Source organism: Dermacentor albipictus, chromosome 8, assembly GCF_038994185.2.
Source record: "Dermacentor albipictus isolate Rhodes 1998 colony chromosome 8, USDA_Dalb.pri_finalv2, whole genome shotgun sequence".
Classification (NCBI taxonomy): Eukaryota; Metazoa; Arthropoda; class Arachnida; order Ixodida; family Ixodidae; genus Dermacentor; species Dermacentor albipictus.
The window spans coordinates 24305044-24323182 of NC_091828.1; the positions used below are offsets into that span (position 1 = coordinate 24305044).

The following is an 18139-nucleotide window of genomic DNA, read 5'->3' on the forward strand; positions in this document are numbered from 1 at the left end:
AAACACAATTTGCGTTGTTTTTTCATATTGATTTTTAGGATGGCATTGGACCACAATGTGGTTAAGGGAGATAAAACCTGATTTCCTTGTGCGAAATTCATGCGCAAGGAGAACACGCTGATAGTCTCAAAATACGCCCGGTTCTGACTCAGTGTTTTTTTTATTTATTAGAAAAAGTGTATCGCGGTGCACGCCTATCCCACATAAAATTTCTGAATATACAAAATATTTACCGACTATGATGATACTCCCTCAAACAAAATTTGAGTGCTGCTCTATACGTGTTTTCGTTTCGCAATATATTGGCTTACACAGACAATCCGTCTCGGGCAGCACATTGTAGAAGGGGTGAAGTGTGGCGCGCCTTTCTGGCCCTAATCGGGAGATCACGAGAGGCACCGCATGGGTAAAGTCTGGGCGCGATTGACAGCAGCTGCAGAAGACAGATCTTCGCTCATGCAGCGCTTGGTATCCTTATATGGTATCGATGGACGCGCTCGTCGCATGCCATCGGTGAGTAGAAGACGGCATGCAATTCTGTAGGCATCGCATAGCGGCCGCCGCAGCAGAGCTCGCCTCGCACGGCACTACGCTTTTCTTCTCACGCTTTCACCATGCCCTCCTCCTCCGCTTTCCTTCTCTCGCTCCCTTCGCTAGCACCGTCTTTCATACCCTACAGCGCTCCGCGTACGCTCTTCCATTCTCTTTGCTCATTCGCTCGTTTACGCCGAAGAATGTTGACGCTCAATGAATAACGGGCGCCTAAGAAGGGAGCTCGAAAATCGCTTACGCTAAAGTTGCTAGTAAAGGCAGATTTCTGCCTATCGTAACGTTAGGCATCCCATTTATTCAATGGGATCAAACAGTAGCAAGGAGAAATTAGGAACGGAAAGCTTTGTTAATTTCACTCCCTGGTCGCTATCTTTCACCTTCTAAACTTTGCGATTTTGAGTCACCATGGTGCCGACTTTTGAAGCCTCTTTAACGTAACCAGCCTCCGTTTGCAAACCATCCCTCCACTACACGCGCCGTAAACATGCACATGCGTAAACTACGGAACACAAACGTAATATTCATCTTGACAAGGCAGAATTGCTGCGCGCAAGGTTACAAATCAGTATCCCAATAAAAATATTTTGCCAACGCTAAGAACCTGCTGTCAAGTCTCCCTCCGGGCTTCCTCATCCGATCGGCATTCCTACCAAACCCATCTTTCGTGTATGGCTCAATTTGGCCATTTGCCAAAGTAAACTGCAGGCAGAAAGCGGGTAAGAGTTGAGACCCATTATACCGCTCGCTACGCAATTACACGAACTCTGCCCACCTGCTGCGCCACGGATGTCGCGGATTTTCCACAGCGCAATGTGATGCTACTCTACGGCACTCCTCGACAGTATCTCACGGAAGGTGAACACTACTTTTTGTCAAACCTAATCGATGACATTATTCGCTGATGTTCTGCTGCACACCAAGTGGTCACTGCTATACCACCTCCAGACAAACGGCCTTACCCAACACCTCAACAGAAAACTCACCAACATTCAAATCAATTCAATTCAATATTCGATTTATTTACGAGATGGTACTAGATGGCTACCTGGGTGAAAAGCTGTGTAGACAACTTGACAGAGTCTCATATAGCCGTAACAGCGAAACGGCAAAAACAAGATGGTCAACAACTATACATGAAGTGGAAATTGAAGCACATATGCTGAAAAACAAAGCCAACACATAAATTATTATTGGAAAATCAAAAGAGTGTGTCATAAATACACCAGAAAACAAATAGAAATGTGTGGATTATAATGACACGTGCACTTATCTATAACGGGTGGCCACGTTCCACCGCCTAACAAATATCGCACAGAGCAAGAGGCACCTGCATGTATCGGAAGTTTGTCGGAATATTATCGACGGTTCTATTCGTTATCTGTTGTCACCGGACATTGTGTAATCCGATGGCATGTATGTGCGACGCGGATGGTGTAAAACTTTCTGGAGGACGCACGCTCACCAGCAATGTCTCTGGAACGTTCGACGTCGGTGCATAAAAGCCGAGGCGCTTGACCGGCAGATCAGACTTTCGACGATCGCCGACTGTGCTCGCGGCGGTCGCTCTTCTTTCAGTGTAACTTGCTTTTGAGGGCACAGGCTCGCCCAATAAAACGCTAGTTTGGTCTTTCACAGTTTTGCTGTCTTCTTCACCGTCACTATATAACACTTGACAAAATATACTACAACGCTTTTACAAAAATGCTCGCAACTGAGATTTATACATGTATTACGTTTTTTTTATTATGTTTTAAAGTAAAGCAAGACTGTTGCAACATTTGTAGTTTGCAATCTGTGCAAAAACGTTGGAGAAACTACTGGTCTGTGCTGCGTGGATTTAACATAGGCCTCTGTACACGTGAGCTCGCCGTCGTTCCTAAGTGCCTCAATATTTTATTTGAATAGTAAAAAAAGATCCAGAACACAATTTCCTCTATACATGGTTTTTGTGCGCATTGTGTTAAAGTTTTGAGAAGCACTCACACTAGAACCACAATTTGTCGTATAAGTGTTTTTTTGGCACTATTTGAACTTCTTGTATGTTGGCTTTAGTTGTGCTTAGCCAGACCAACCTGCAATAATTAATGTCTGAAGCAAACTATGCATAACATCTTAATTTTAGTAACGCGACATCGACATCATTACGCGACATCGCCCCACTGACGCACGCAAGATTTTTGCATGGGTATAAGATGTGTAAATTCCATGAAAGATTTGAAGATACTGTTACGCTGAGTAAAATTTGTTCCTCAACTATTTCAATGTCATTATTACCACATCTCATGGCGTGCTATAACCGCATAGACCTGTTCATGGCAGGAAAAGAAAACATAACTTTTGTTTTTAAAGGTATAATTTTTAGCGAATTTGATGAAGACCAGCTGACAATTTTGTTAAGTACATGACTACAGTCAACTGCCCGTTTGCTCACGTTAGGACCAGAAACAAGCACCGTGCAGTCATCTGCATATATAATGAACTTTACAGTTGAATCAATGTTAATTACGCTATTTATGTTAACATTAAAAACAGTGGTCCCAATACGCTGCGTTGCAGCATGCTTGTCGTTATTGTTTGTAGGGATGATTTGTGCGTGCCGATACGCACACTGACTTGCTATGTACGTCTCCGCAGACCACTGCGACTGGGTCTCGTCGTGCCATATGTCACATTTGCGTATAACTCGATCCGCCATGACACCGCTGGCTACTTGCCGTTTTACTTACTGTTTGGCAGTGATCGGGCTGTTTTTAGTGGGTACACCCTACTTCCCAATGCAGTGAAGTCGCCAAGCACTTATGCGTCCCTGGCTACCAAAGCTCGTCAGACTGCACACGTCCGTCTCGTGGCTTCAAAGCTCAGCAAAAGACCCATTACGAGAAGCACCATAGGATCGTCAAGTTTTTACCTGATTTCCTCGTGGTCCTGGAGTCGCCGTCTCATAGTCTTGTCCTATCTAAAAAAACTTTTGTCGCATTATTTAGGTCCCTACAGAATCCGAAGACAACTTTCCCATGTCACATATGAGATTGCTGCTGCCGACCCGGATGCATCGTTGGTTCCACTAAAAACGGACGTTGTTCCCATTTCTCGTTTTGAGTCTTGCGTCAGCGCTATCAGTGTCTCACCATCTCAACATAGCTTCCTCCGGCACGGTGTTCAGTTGCCGGTGGGCTAGTGTTGGTCGCAAAGAACAGATTAGTATAATGAAACCAGGAGGACGAAGTTGAGTGTCACCAGCAGGTGGATGCCGTTGCCATCTGTAAAGAAGTTCAGAGTCCCGTTTGGCCGTGTTACTTTAACCTACGTAACAGACTAACGCTTGCTTCTTCCTCGTATCAGTATTTCCCAGCAAAACATACTTTCCACACCGACCGTCTAGAAGGTTCAACTATACGCATTTTATTATTTAGTAATGCGGCCTTGTGCATATAACGTCATACCGTTGTCTTCGATCTACGGCACTTTGTCACATTGACACACGGTGAGCTTCCTGATCCCTCTCGGTAATATCCTTTTCTGCAAAAACAACCACTCCTAGAATCCCTCTTGCAGCGCCTCGGTTTGCGTTGAAGGTATTTGCAGTTCTCCTCACCGCAGTTACTGCTCACGGCAGTTTTCAACTCTTCTTTCCTTCCGCATGGTCCACCATGAACTGTAACAACGAGAGAAATGATTGAAAAGAATGTTAAAGACGACAAACGAGTTTTAAGTTTTCGAAAAACCTCATAAATATACAATCCAACATACAGTTGTGTTGGCGCACAATGTAGGTAACGGCGCAAGCCATAACATGGTAGGCGTTTGAAATACAGACAGTTGTGCACTACGCAACCACTCTGACTTGAATTCCCCTTCCTATATTCTAACGATTATCTAATTTAAAAAGGTTCTTCGCGATGTTTAGGTGTTTTCTAGAAATCTATATAATTATGAGAACTGGGGCCCTATAACGTAAAACTATTCCAATGTGGTTTTATTCCAATCACCGGACGTCAAATTCACGCAACCGCCAACGCAAGCATCGGACGGTCACCCGCAGGTTTGTCTGAACAGACCAATAAAATGCTATCCTGCTTCATAGGAGGTCACTTTGCTTGAGAAAGGAATAACATTACCTACACTGAGCGGCTTGTCTTATCTAATTAACGAACGAGAGGCGAGGAGCGCGCTGAAGTGGAGAGGTATTCGATGAAGCTGAGCCACTGCACTGAAAATTGATAACCGGATGAAGAGCGTCGCGCCGGCGTCAGCGATTCGTCTGTTTTCTCTTGCTTAGCTTGCGGCGGCTCGTCGACAATCGTGGCGGCATGCAACGGAAGCTTAAGAAAGACGCTAAAACGGATCCTCAACAAAGAAGAGTCGGCAGAACTAGGTCCTAAACGTGCCTAAAATGCTCGAACGCGTTACACGGCTACGCAAAAAGATTTATTACATGCAAATAAACTCATGCTCTCCGACAAGAGCGAGTAGCCAATGCCTGAGCGATCGGCGGCAGCTATCTTTTATTTCTTTCGGAACGGGTCAGCCCGCGGCTATTCAAAAGAAAATTCAGTTTTTTTCGGCATGTTAATGCATCTTTACCGCGTACACGTCACTTTGACGCGCGGAGTTTTTGCGGTTTTGTGACGTCAAGTGAGAGGCAGGTGAAGTGGGTGCAGCCCGAGAACTTTTGACCAATAGCCAAGGGCTAATGACGAACAGGCGTCGAATCAGAAATAACTACTTTTCATTTGTTCGGTCAGTGTGTACGCGTCATATCAGATGGGAAGCTATCGCGGTTTTCATGACGTCGCGTGACAGCCAGGTGAAGTGGCGGTGGTCCAAAAAAGTTTTCACCAATCGCGGAGGGCTGATTGCAGAATTGCAATAGAAAAGTTTGGAATAGGTTTACGTTACAGCACCCCTGTACGAATAAAAGCAACATGTTTCAAACCCGCCATGGTTGCTTCGTGGCTATGGTGTTGAGCTGCTAAGCAAGAGGTCGGGGGATCGTATCCCGGCCAAGGCAGTCGCATTTCGATGGGCACGGAATGCGATAACACCTGTCTACTTAGATTTACGTGCGCGTTAAAGAACCGCTGGTGGTCCAAATTTCCGGAGTTCCCCCCTACGGCGTGCTTCATAATCAGAAAGTCGTTTTGGCACGTAAAACGTAACCCATAATTTGATTTTTTAACATACTTCAAACCTTACTATTTCAAGAAAACAGACCCACCATCATAAAAGTTACGCGATTATATCGTGCAGACTGCAAAAGAAAACGTTTACAGGCGACCGGAGTTGCTACAACGTTTTCGGAGAGCATTTTGGCTTAGAGACCAACTGAAACGCAATTATTAACTGCGTAAAGAGCCCCGTTTCAAATAATTTAGACATACACTAGCATCTGTAGAAAATTTTATGCCTCAAATGCGAGGGGCGCTTCATAAAACGCTCGCGAAATTTGATGTTTTTCTTATCGAAAATGAAATACGTGGCGCCATTACCACTCGCCGGAAGTTGCGTACTCTGCAGAGTATAAAGAGCCAGCACCAGGGTGATCTGCCTCCCTTGCTTAATCCGTTTCGTGTATAAGGGAGGAGGTGTCGCATGTCTGCTAGCCACAGAGTTAAAGGAAGTTTTAGCTCGGGCGAACTCCGATGCGGCCTATTCAAATACATGTAAAACGCGAGAACGCACTTCTAAGATAATCCCTAAACCGATTAAAAAAAAAGATTGTTGCGTTTGAGAGAGAAAGTTAAATTCTAATGACTGTTGGAATTGGAATTTTGATTTAGGGCCTGAATTTTGTGAAAAGAATTTTCAAAAATTGGAAAATATAAAAAAACATAAGCGCACGATATTTACAAATTAATAGCTCTGCATAAGGAAGAGATATCACGGTTCTGTAAAAGGCAACCATTAGGTCATTCAAAGCGGACAAATTTGATATGTCAATTTATATCTGACGTTAATTTGTTACGTTGCGCACAAGCGTTCTGCAAAAGCTGTATTTCCGCATTACTGAATCCATTTTTTAGAATCATGTGTAGCAAGTAAAGTTTGTCCGCTTTAGATGTACTATCTAATGCAATTTACCGAATTGTAATATCATTTTTCATTGCTGAGTTACATAGTGGTAAACACAACAGCTTCGTTTTCTAAACTGTTTTTATTTTTGAAGATTTTTGTAAGACATTGACGACCTATATCAAAAATTCGAAAGCAAAATTCAAATATATTAGGTTTTCTTTTTGAATGCAACAAACCCCGTCAAATTTGGTGCAGTGGTTGCGAGAAAAATGAATTCTCCTTTTACATGTATTTAGACAGGAACACATGAGCTAGAGCTTCATCTTAGCGTCGCTCGACGCCGGGCGCGTCGGAGCGCGTTGGCCGCGTCCGGTTACCTTGGCGGCGCCATCGAACCATCGGTCGAAATATAGACGCTGTTGTTCAAGCCAACGTGACGTAACGTGTGCGCGTGCTAACGCTACATCGGGCTATAGTTTGCCATTTAGTGCTGGGGGCGAGCTCTTCCACTGGAAAAGCTGGTGCAGCCGGTGGCGTGATGCGGTATGAGGGATCACGTGGACACAGCGGCCTCGTTGGCTCCCTCGGATGCGTCGAAGCAAGCTGAAAACGAAAGTTTACCTCCGTATTTAGAACTGCAACTTAAGTTGAAGCCTATGCTTGATTTGATTTAAATGACGCTCGGGGTTAACGTGCTCAAAGACGTTTACTGCGTTTCCTTCGGTGCGTTCACGATAGGTGACACTTAGATCGTCAAGCATGGGCTTCAACTTAAGTTGCATTTCTGAATACGGGGGTTAAAGTCCCACCTCCGCTGCAGCTCTGATTAGGCGAGGTAGTTTTCTCGCTTTGGGTGTCCGCTTGACAACACTTCCAATCACAACAATAAGAAGTAACTGTTTTTGAAGGCGTCGAACATGTTAGGCTACTGCTCGGTGCCGCAGGGCCGTACGTACGCAACTGAGCTCGGTGTCAGTCTTCACACGTACCCAGAGGAAAAGAAGCTACGAGAAGTTCGGATCGCGATTAGAGCAGGCAAGCAGTCATTGGCTGCAACACGGGTGTGCAGCAATCGCTTCCATGATGAAGATTTTTGCATCGGGGCTGCGATGTACAGTAAGTAGGAGAAAGCAAAAGCGAAACATTGTGCGCGTACACGCATGTAGACGCGTAGTAAGTCACTGCGAACTCGTCCGATCGCTGCATTGAGGCTTCATGCTGTTATCATCCATGTGGTTATACAGACAGCCCACTATTAGAACATTTTTCAGATTGTTTGCTCTCGTTGATTGCCTGCCTTTCACGCAAAGAAGCGATCGGGGCGACCCCATTGCGGCGGCTGCACGCCATGGGCGTTCACTGTGCGTATTCGGTAAAAAAGCAGTGCCTATAAACCATTCCATGCTTTGTGTTTGCCCAAGATTAATATTTTGACAGTAAAGAACTTCTGTAGTTTCGAGAGCCCTGCAGAAATGATCAGGAGGTCTCCCGAGTGGTGTTTTTATTGAGCGCCGACAGCCAAACCTATGAGGAGCGCCGCGTTATCCCTCATACTACGCAAGGGTGGCGCTTCCAACAGATGGTGACTCCATAAGTCCTCACCGCCGCTAGGTACTTCTTGCGCTGTGCGAACGCCGTTGTAGCGCCATGTCTCTTTTTTTTTGATGCGAAGTATTTTTTAAGTCTAACCCCTTTTTCTCTATCTGGTTGTCACCGTTCCACAACAGCCTCTCGATACGTTCTGTCTCCGCTTGAAGAAGAGCGCATTTTGGGTGGCCAAGGTTGCAGAATCAAGCGTCTTTCATTTCTTTATATCACTATCATCATCAAGGTAAAGGCGCCGTAGTAGTCCACCTTAACGCAGACACGATCCACGCGTGGCACAGTAAGGCTACATTGGCGAAACTTGCACACTTTACACTCTAGTGTGGCTGGCGCGGGAATAGTACATGTTCTATCGCACGCCGGAGCTGCTGGAACAGGGTGCATGGCGGGCTAGCTGGCTGACCAACAACATGCTGGTCTATATACAGCTCGGGTTCACAGAATTGAGCGCGTTGCGTTTGTGCCTTCGACAAAGAGGCGCTCGTTCCCCGCGCACTTGTTCTCTTGCGCTGCGGCAGCAACTGATCTCCGCGCTTCTTCGGGACACGTTTCAAGCGCAGGGTAAAATTTTAGCGATCTTAGCGTCTCTGACATGACGTACCCGACTTCAGCGGCCGCTGCCTAGCACGTTGGAAACGCAGAACTGGTCGACAAACCAGACAACTACCACCATTGGTAGCAAAAGATGACAAGTAGCTGAGGCTCGACATGGCCGGGCTAGAGTGTCAAAAGTGCGCGTAAGCTCATGGCTATAGAGAGGCCGTAATTTTGTTCTATTCTTTGGCTGGATTGGCGGCCGCGGTAAAGCTTGGCCCATTTCGTCATTTCGTTCTGGCGGCATTGCGATCCTGCATGGCTTGCCGCCGCATCTACGCCATGGCCGCCGCCTCGCGTTCTCTTTCGTGACAAATGCATCATGAGGTTCCTGCTCATTTCTAGCGCTGTGTCAGAAAAGCTTTCGTCGATATGCTTAGACACAAGATATTTCATGAAGATGATGCCCTGCAGTAAATGATCGCTCGGGAATATCGCCCCTCGAATACAACTTACCTTTTGTTTCCGTGCGCCATCACGGCTAACAGTGCTTATAGTCATCTCGAAAAAAGCGTTTTCCAAGCAGACCTTGATTGGTTAATGACTGTCCTACTGAAATGCATCTTATGCAGTTTCGCCAACTTCAGCACAAATCAAAGCAAATCAAAATTTTTTTTGATCTCTCAACAAAGAGAGAAAGGTGATGGCAGGAAAAAAAGCTTTATTTTAGATGCTTTGTGCGCGTTGGCTGATCCAGGAAGCTGTGTGCTGCAGAGCCATCGCTCGTTTCAGTACGTACTCGAGCACACGATGGCCACGCCATGCATCGGCATTGTAGCAACAGCTCAGATCCCCAGCGCAACGGGGAAAACGCACGCCGAGAAAGACGCCCGTTAACTCACAAATTATGAGCGAGCAATACACTTGGCCGCCTGGCAGCCTAGGCGCACCTGGGAGATCAACAGTCGTGTGCGGTTCTTCAATATTCCTCATGCACGCATCGCTACGGCTTTGCCGCCGCGTGGACGCGTCGACAGCACAGGCTCTATTTATTAGCTACTAATATCAAAATTAGGCAATTACCAGTCTGTGGCTTTGTCTAAATTATTTTGATACTATACGCTACTTAGTTATGGTCCATTTAGCCCACGCAAAATTTCGTTGCAGTTGCCCTTGAACTGTGGAGCCAAGATAAAAGATCACTTGTGGGTTATTTAACACGAAATGGTCCCTGACGGCTTCCTAATCCTTCCCAGGATTTCCTGTGGAAAAACATGGACCTTTACTACATTACTCCTGATAAAATTATAGTTTATTATCCATGAAAAAAAATTTTCACGTGACATGCTTCCAAAATTTGCATGAAGCGTGTTTCTCAAAGAAAATTATTATAGTCTCTTTTTTATGTGCATGGCCTTACACCTTCGCGTGCTGAAACTAGAAAGGGTTGGTTTCAATATTTAGTGGCACTTACTCCTACTTCTGTAAGAAAAGATTCCTTTAAGAGCCCCAGCTTTTGACAAACGATTGCCAACTTAAACATCATTACTGACAAAATTATTGATAATTTGTTGATCGTAGAACTATTGCAGAAATATCCTACAGCTTTACGTTATAGCAAAATTTTCTGCACCAATAGTTTGCATATATCCTCTGAAAAATATTAAAATTCTCAAAATATCTGTTTTAATACAATTTCGCCCTGATTTCGTGATTAGGTGCTGTAGGTAAAAATATCACACAAAGTGAATTGGGTGGAGCTCTTTGTTGGCCTTCAATTTCAGTCGTTATCTCATTTGGACTTCTGTTACAAGCAAGGTATGAATATTTCACCGGCTGTGGATGGTTATTGGCTATGGTGCTACGCTGCTAAGCACGAGGTCGTGAGATCAAATCCTCGTTATGGCGGCCGCATTTCGATGGGGTCAAATTGCGAAAACATCCGTGTACTTATAGTTACGTGCACGTTAAAGAGCCCCAAGTGGTGCAAATCTTAGAAATCCCCTACTACGGCGCGCTTCATAAGCAGATCGTGATTTTGGCACTTAAAACCACATAATTTAGCTTTTTCTTTAAGGTATGAATATATCAATGTGGGCCCAGAACAACGTGAGGCGTAGTTCTGTACTAGCCCTTCACCGCACAACGCAATGGCTGTCGTGCTTCATGCTGTCGGCACGTACAGCTTGAGTCTGCCCCACGAATACCCTGGGCATCTGAGTATTCGACATATTGCTAAGCCCGAAAAACCATCCTAAACATTGCCTTTGCTTAGTTTCTTTGTCCTACCTCCCACAGCCTACCATAAGCCGAGAGGTGAGGCGAGTGCTCTTGGAGTTCGCTAGTTCTATCGCAACCTCTGCTTGGTTTTTACATTCAATTTTGCGCGCCTCTCTAAATATTTTAAAACAGACACCTGAGTGCATGTTAAAGATGACCAGTACACTTGGAGTGTTTATCCCAGATAAACATTTGGAAAGCAGTGAAGCAGTGCCACCGAGTTGTTCCATTTGTGCTGCAATAAACGTTGGTTGAGAGTAGTACTGGGCGGTTAAGTGGACTCTCTCATGAGGCAAGTCAACACTAACATTACATTCAAGACAGCTACAAATACAAAAGCCTAGAAACGCTTCTGTCAGTTATATTTATCTATAAATATACCTGTTTATCAGTTTATCAGTCCCGCATGGCGAACCATGGTGGCCCGAACAACGATCTGAATTTCCATTTATGTTTTGCAACTATACGAAATTTCAAGGTTATACAGGGACAAAAGGCAACGAGTCCCCACAGTGATCCCGGATCCCACCCACTATAGCAGCAGTAAAGCGCGCATAAAAAATGTACATTTCCTACAAATAATTTGAATAATTGAACAAAGAATTGTGCTTAATGTTTAAATCTACAGCATAAATGCACAATTACTTTAGGTAACAATATTGTAGAGGTTATGAGCAATGACGTACAAATCAACATAATTTATTTGCAATATCCCCAAAAAAATTCACTCACCATCCCCGACCTGCGACAGTAGGGGCCCAACGAATCTGTTGAAAACCACCATTACAACGGTTGAGGGGTGTATGCAACACTTTATTACTTTATAAAGCGCCCCCCCCCCCCCCTCAACTTAATTTCCGCTAGATTTGACATCTGTTGACTTCAAATTTATTCCAGCCCAACGGGATAAATTCTGTGTTCGCTAAACGCATCCATAAACCTCCGGATAGGTTACATGCATAACTTACTACAAATGTGATAATTAGTCCGCTATCTTTACAGTTTGCCTACTACCCTTTGCCCATAACGCGCCATTTATTTTCGCCAAATAAAAACAAAATGTCTTGTTTAGTACACCGAGGACATCGCTTAAACTAAGGGGGAACTTGTTATGGTGCCTCAAAGTAGGGAAAGAACGACGGCTTATTATTTATTTGCGGTGGTTCTAACTAGGCTAAGAACGTAAACATTTTGTCACATATTGCAGTTATCATATCCGTCCCACCCCTTTTTTCCACAAAATATAAACCTCTTGTAAACTGCAGCTATGTCGGGACACTGGGAAGCACAGCTGATAGCGACCATATCACATGCTCTAACACTTGAATAAGAAACTTTTAACAAAGGTTTTGTTTAATCCAACCGCATTTAACTTCGCACAGAGAGTTTGCACAGTCTATCATCAATTCTCGCCAAAATTGGTCTTGGCGGCTTTTACAGTTCTGCCAGGGCACTGGGCTCAATTCTTTCCGGATCGTTATAGACGCTCACTCTGAAGAGGGTGCATATATAATTTACTGCGTAAGCCCCGATTACCCATCAATATTGAAGTTCACCTCCACATCACCCATTAACTTGTCCTTGAAGTCACTATAAATAACGCAGCTGCCTCCTAGGCCATTAGGCAAAGCTAATATATCACGCATGAAAAAGTAAGAAGAAAAAAGATGAGAGTTTAATAATTATCCGTAACGCCTTTTAATGAGCCAGGACGATTACACTACATGACGTATTGCAGTTAAAACGCTGCCTATTCCTTCAAAGTAAAAAACGTTTTAAGCGTAGACTTCTCATGGGACATTGGGAAACCTAGCTAATAGCAGTAGCGTGAGACTTTGGAACACTTGCTTACAATTTTTTAACGCTCTATTTGATCAAGACGTATTTACCATCGCACAATTGGCGTATAGTTACTTCTATGTTCGCAAAACGTGACCTCCGTTGTTGTTGCAATTATGCCAGCACAGCCGCCTAAGTCTCACACAGCTTGTAAAACAGACTAATAACGCTGTGGACAACTTGCATACGTATTCTTCTGGAAAATGCGCATGTAACCCACCGATTTCGAACATTCTCTACACTTTATCTATACCATGCCCTTAATCTTCCCTAGATATAAGCAAGATTCCTTGTTTAGCTCACTGAGAACACCAGAGAAACAAACCACGATTATCGTAATATCCCCTTCAATCACGGCGTACACGTTTCTGAACGCGACTAATTTTTGCCATTTCTAGGCAGTGCTCGCAACGAATAGACAATGAACATTATGCTTTCAGTAAAGTGAACATTCTCCTTTCTTTAAGTACACCTGTTTCTCTTCTCAGTGAAATCTATTGCTTCACATGACCGCTTTTGTGAAGGCACTGCCGTCTTTGACAGGACATTTGATATGGGCCGTTTCCGTAGTAATCGCGAAAGAATACTACCCTTTTCTGCACTTGTAATGTTTGTGCCCAATAATTAACGTGTGCATGTAATTCGAGTGGGTGATTCAATATATTTATGAAGTGATTCGCAATTAATGACAACGTATTTTACGAAAATATCTGAAAAAACGAGGGTTTAATCATTATGTGTGACACATGCGTTTAAAACAGGAAAGTGAATGTCTCCCAATGCATTGCGCTTAAATTTTCAGGGAATATCACGCCTGTATCTGGTGGGTTGTTTTAGGAGTCTAGGAAGCATCTAGATTAGCGGCAGTATTGCCGCAGAGAGCTCTGCGCATGCAAGTTACGAGCACTCTCGTGAGGTACCCTTCCAAGCGCCTCACCGCTAAAGCTCCTGGGCGTTACTCATAGCATCGTCATTAGAAGAGTGCCAGCAACGCCTCGCGCATGGCAATGCAGCGAGTGTCTCCCATGCACGCGCACACGGCAGCGCCCGAGTCTCCCGTCCAATGAGAAGTCGCGGCGAGGCTCCTGGCCTTCGGGGTGCGTGAAAAGTGTGTTTGGTGTAGAGACGCGGTTAATTGTTGAATAGGCTCCGGTTAACTCTCCTTGTAAATTGTGTGAATGCTCAGTATTGAGTTTCTGGGCACAAGTTCGCCCAGAATAGACCAGTTTGTTTAGCGTGCTTCTTGGAAGAGTGCTACAGTATGACACTCTGAAATGCTTCAACGAGCAACTTTCTATAAGGCTATAATGAAGCTACACAAAATAAACGCATATCGCTCATCACTCGGAACATTGTTTGGTACGTGTAATAAATATAAGCAACGTTTCCCGCATATTTTATTGATGATACTGGAAGAAGACAAACAAATAATTTGTATAATGCATAAAAATAGGGAAAAAGCGACCAGTTAGTTACTGTTGTCAGAGTACATAACCAACCTACACAGTGCAAATTTTCGGTACAGATAACCAAATAGTGGCCCTCATTTTTCCCAAAATACGAGATATCCGCACTGTTTGCTCGTACTGGCAAACAAGTAATAGTGCAGCTCTTATTTAGAAACAGCCTGAAAATGAAATCGACAGTCAGAAGTGACAAATGTCTTATCAAGTAAGCGTTCTATTGGTACTGAAATGGCTCTGCGAGTTTGACTAACGTTATTTTCACGAGGACATCTACGATATGGCGTGATTACTTAGTAAAATTTGACAGTTACACCTGTAAGACATTTGACAGAATTTCTGATGGTGATAAGCTACTGAGACTGGAACGCTGCAACAGACAGAAATCAAAAAGCTCCAGAATTTGATAATCCAACAATTTCAGGCCGTAAGGTACACCAGTCGTTGGGCGTGGCTGATTATAATACTTCATCCGGACCTCCCCGACACGAGCAGATTAAATGTAACCTGCTAACCGCGTTTCTGAGTACGGATATACCGGTCCCAAAAAACAGGGCCTGATATGCAAGTTTCGCAAGCTGACAGCTCATTAGGGCGAGAACTGCCCAGCGCCAGTCGTTCTCCGCAACGCGAGTATGTATGGCCAATAACACGTGTCCTCCGTTACAGGGCGTCTCGAGAAGGCATAAAAAACAATCGTCTGTCATCCAAGCAGGGGTATGCGTAGTAAAGAAAAGGATTACGTATATGCTCATTCTACAAAGAAAGAAAATTTAGCTTCAGCTGTAGCTTTATTGGACTTTCTAGCGTGTAGTCGAAAGTGCCAGTGCCCGCCTTCAAAAGTAGGCTGGGAGGAAGCGAATGACATACTTTATCCCCTCCCCCCTCCGGTTTTCAGAGTGTAGGGCGGGGGGCGGCAAGTGGCCCCCTGAGAGATACGCCTATATTTATTTCGGTTACTCATATTACGCAAGTATTTATGAGTATCAATTGAAAACAGATAACATTAACGCTGATGCTCGACGTGCTGTCGTTAGGCAGTGCCTTTATCATAAATCTCATCATTCATTCTTTTTTTTTTCATTTCTTTTGACAAGCTTGCGAAATTCCCTTAGGTACGTGACTAAGGGCGCAGGCTTGCCTGACTTCGCTCTAAAACTCTTAAAGCTGCAGCAATATGGCAGAAGCACGCTTCAAAGCAGCACATATAATCAATGCTTCATAATGGCCACATTTTTCGACAGGTGTTCTGAAAACATTTTAAACAGAACGTGTAAACTTAAACGGTGAAGCAGTGGACAAGAAAGAGCAAAACCGTAATTAATATTAGTACACGAATAGTAGCACTTCCACCATTTTTTTTAACTTTCCAAGTTCATATGCCTTACTTTAGCTACTGTAATACACTGAAATACCCATTTACGAGACCAGCAGTTGGAGCGGCTAGACCTTGCCAGCGTTTTCCTTGTCCCAAGTCATACTGTTATATCTTCGATCGTGCTAAGCCAACAAGCCTAATCTGTGACCGTGGCTTACGTATAATAATTCGCCTTAACTTGTACTCACTCTCTATTAGATACCTGAGAAAAATATTTGTAACTTCGTGGTTTGATATTCACTTATGACCGACCTGTGCAAGCAGCACTTGCATAGATGGAATAGTGTTTTCATCAAAATTACTAATATATTAACTTCCAAGGCATGTACAGTGATCAACACTCCCGAGAAATACTTGAGGAAGCCAAAATTGCCTACGCGCTTATACGTTTGCTTTTGCACCTTCCTTATCCTTACCTCAAGCTTCAAAACACTGTGAGTGTGACGGCACTTCTGGCTACTTTCTTTGGGCAGGGTTTGGCATACTCTCATTTAAAGGGCTAGTATTAATCAGAAGTGCAATCTATGCCATTGCCACAACAGCGTTTTAACGAGTAGCCCAAGCACACAGGATAAAAAATTGTATATTCTGAGATTGGCTGCGAATGCGTTATTTGCACGTGGTGCGTTGCCATTCCCCTGTATGCGATTTGTCTAAGCTAACTTGTCTAGACAGGGTACAAACCAAGCACTAAAATGCAGCCTGCGAACCTCAAAGCCCATGTAGCATCCTTGTTACTTCTGCAAAGTGTTTTTCGACGTGAAACTGCAGGTTCACATCCGTAGTTTCCGACAACTTTTAGAAAATTACACAGCATTAGAGAAGCAGCAAATGCACCTCAGTCAAAATCGCGCGCACCATGCGTTAATCAGTTTTCCACGCCTTCGTACATTTTGATAGCTCACCCTATTACTGACACTTCTTACTTGCGCACATTTATCTGCATAAAGAATGCGTTAGGCTTCCAGCTTCGCTGCGGACTCGAAAACACCGACAAATAAAGACAAATGAAAGCCGTGGCAAATTTGATGAGACATGATCCTATATGAATTGTGAACACGGATGGTAAATGCCATAGTTTTGTAGCGGTAAAATCCACAAAGCTTTAAGAAAAACTCCTGCGAGAGAAATGAGCAGGAAGAACGGCAAACAGTGGACAGTGAAATATAAATTAGACTCCTACTACGGAGGGCGGAGACTGCGACTTCATAAAGAATGTCGACAAGAACTTTTTTGAGGTATATAGATCACATGAAATATAAAGCACGCATATGCTCTCAAAACGAAAATATTAGGATATAAATTTTTGAGAGGTAGACTCGCAAACAAGTAAAGAAGGATACCTACTGCTTTCCTTTTAGCGCTCCAAGCACCAGGTGTCCACGTTTTCAGCGTTAGAAAAGTAGCGAACGCGCAGACACTCATTGTCTGGGGATATCGAGGCCTTGTTTAGTTTTACACAATTTAAAGCATACTTGTCGACAAGTCCACATGCATACATGTCACATCAACAAAAAACAATGACGTTTGTAATAATGGTCGCAACATTCAACGCTGTAACATCGCACCTTGCTGGTGGTTATGGTGTTGGCCTGCGGAGCACGGAGGTCGCGGGATCGAGTCCGGGCCACGGCGGGCGCATTTCGACGGGGGCGAAATGCGAAAAAGCCCGTGTACTTTAATTTAGGTGCACGTTAAAGAACCCCAGGTGGTCAATACTCCCGGAGTCCTCAACTACGGCGTGCCTCATAATCAGAAAGTCGTTTTGGCACGTAAATCCCCATATTTTTTTCCCTTCGAATTCGCGTTATAGAATGAGCGCTACCAATGAAACAACGCTCCTAACTTTCTCCCACCTGACCACCGGTATAAGCGAACTATAAGCAATAAATACTTACATGCTTTCTTGCATTAATGGGAGGGTATTCTGTGCTTTTGTATGCGTTCAGCGTGCATCTATAGCTTTTTTGCTTGTGCGGCACGGTTTTTTGCCCATAGTAACGAGTTTTGTTTGCAATCACTACTTCGCTTGCAGCAATGAATCATCTGTCCTTTCCTAGCTTAGAAGAGCGAATGCTGTTTTGAAAGAATAAGCCGCCATGGTTTGGCACCTTTCCTAGGAGTCCCGAACACTCGCCGATGCTCTCTGGGCGCATGGTGCGCAATCTAGGAGTATCAGTCACCACACGGGAGCCGCACGAGTATTGATACGACAAATCTTCAGTGAGTGGCTCTACCTTATCGGCAGTATAGACGTTCCTAGCAAAAATAAATGGTCAACCGCCTCACAAATCATCTTCGAAGTAAGTTGTTCAATTTCCAGGCACGGAGGTCACGTTTAGATGCGTACGCAACACGAAACACATCGCACCTTTATTTGGTTGCATGGAAAAGACGACGAGCTGCTTCAAATTATTTCAAAGCCCTTCGCCACTGCGGCTCCTCTGTTTGTTTGCGACGCTAACGCCATAAA

General features: G+C 44.2%; 1 long non-coding RNA gene across 1 annotated transcript in view; it reads right to left on the bottom strand.

Annotated features, from left to right (window-relative positions):
• Nucleotides 1-3933: 3933 nt before the first annotated feature.
• LOC135912158 (uncharacterized) overlaps nucleotides 3934-18139 on the bottom strand; it is a 42448-nt gene continuing 28242 nt past the window's right edge. Inside the window, exon 2 of the long non-coding RNA XR_010567568.1 lies at nucleotides 3934-4207. This is a non-coding gene — a long non-coding RNA (uncharacterized lncRNA). The remainder of the gene's footprint in view (nucleotides 4208-18139) is intronic.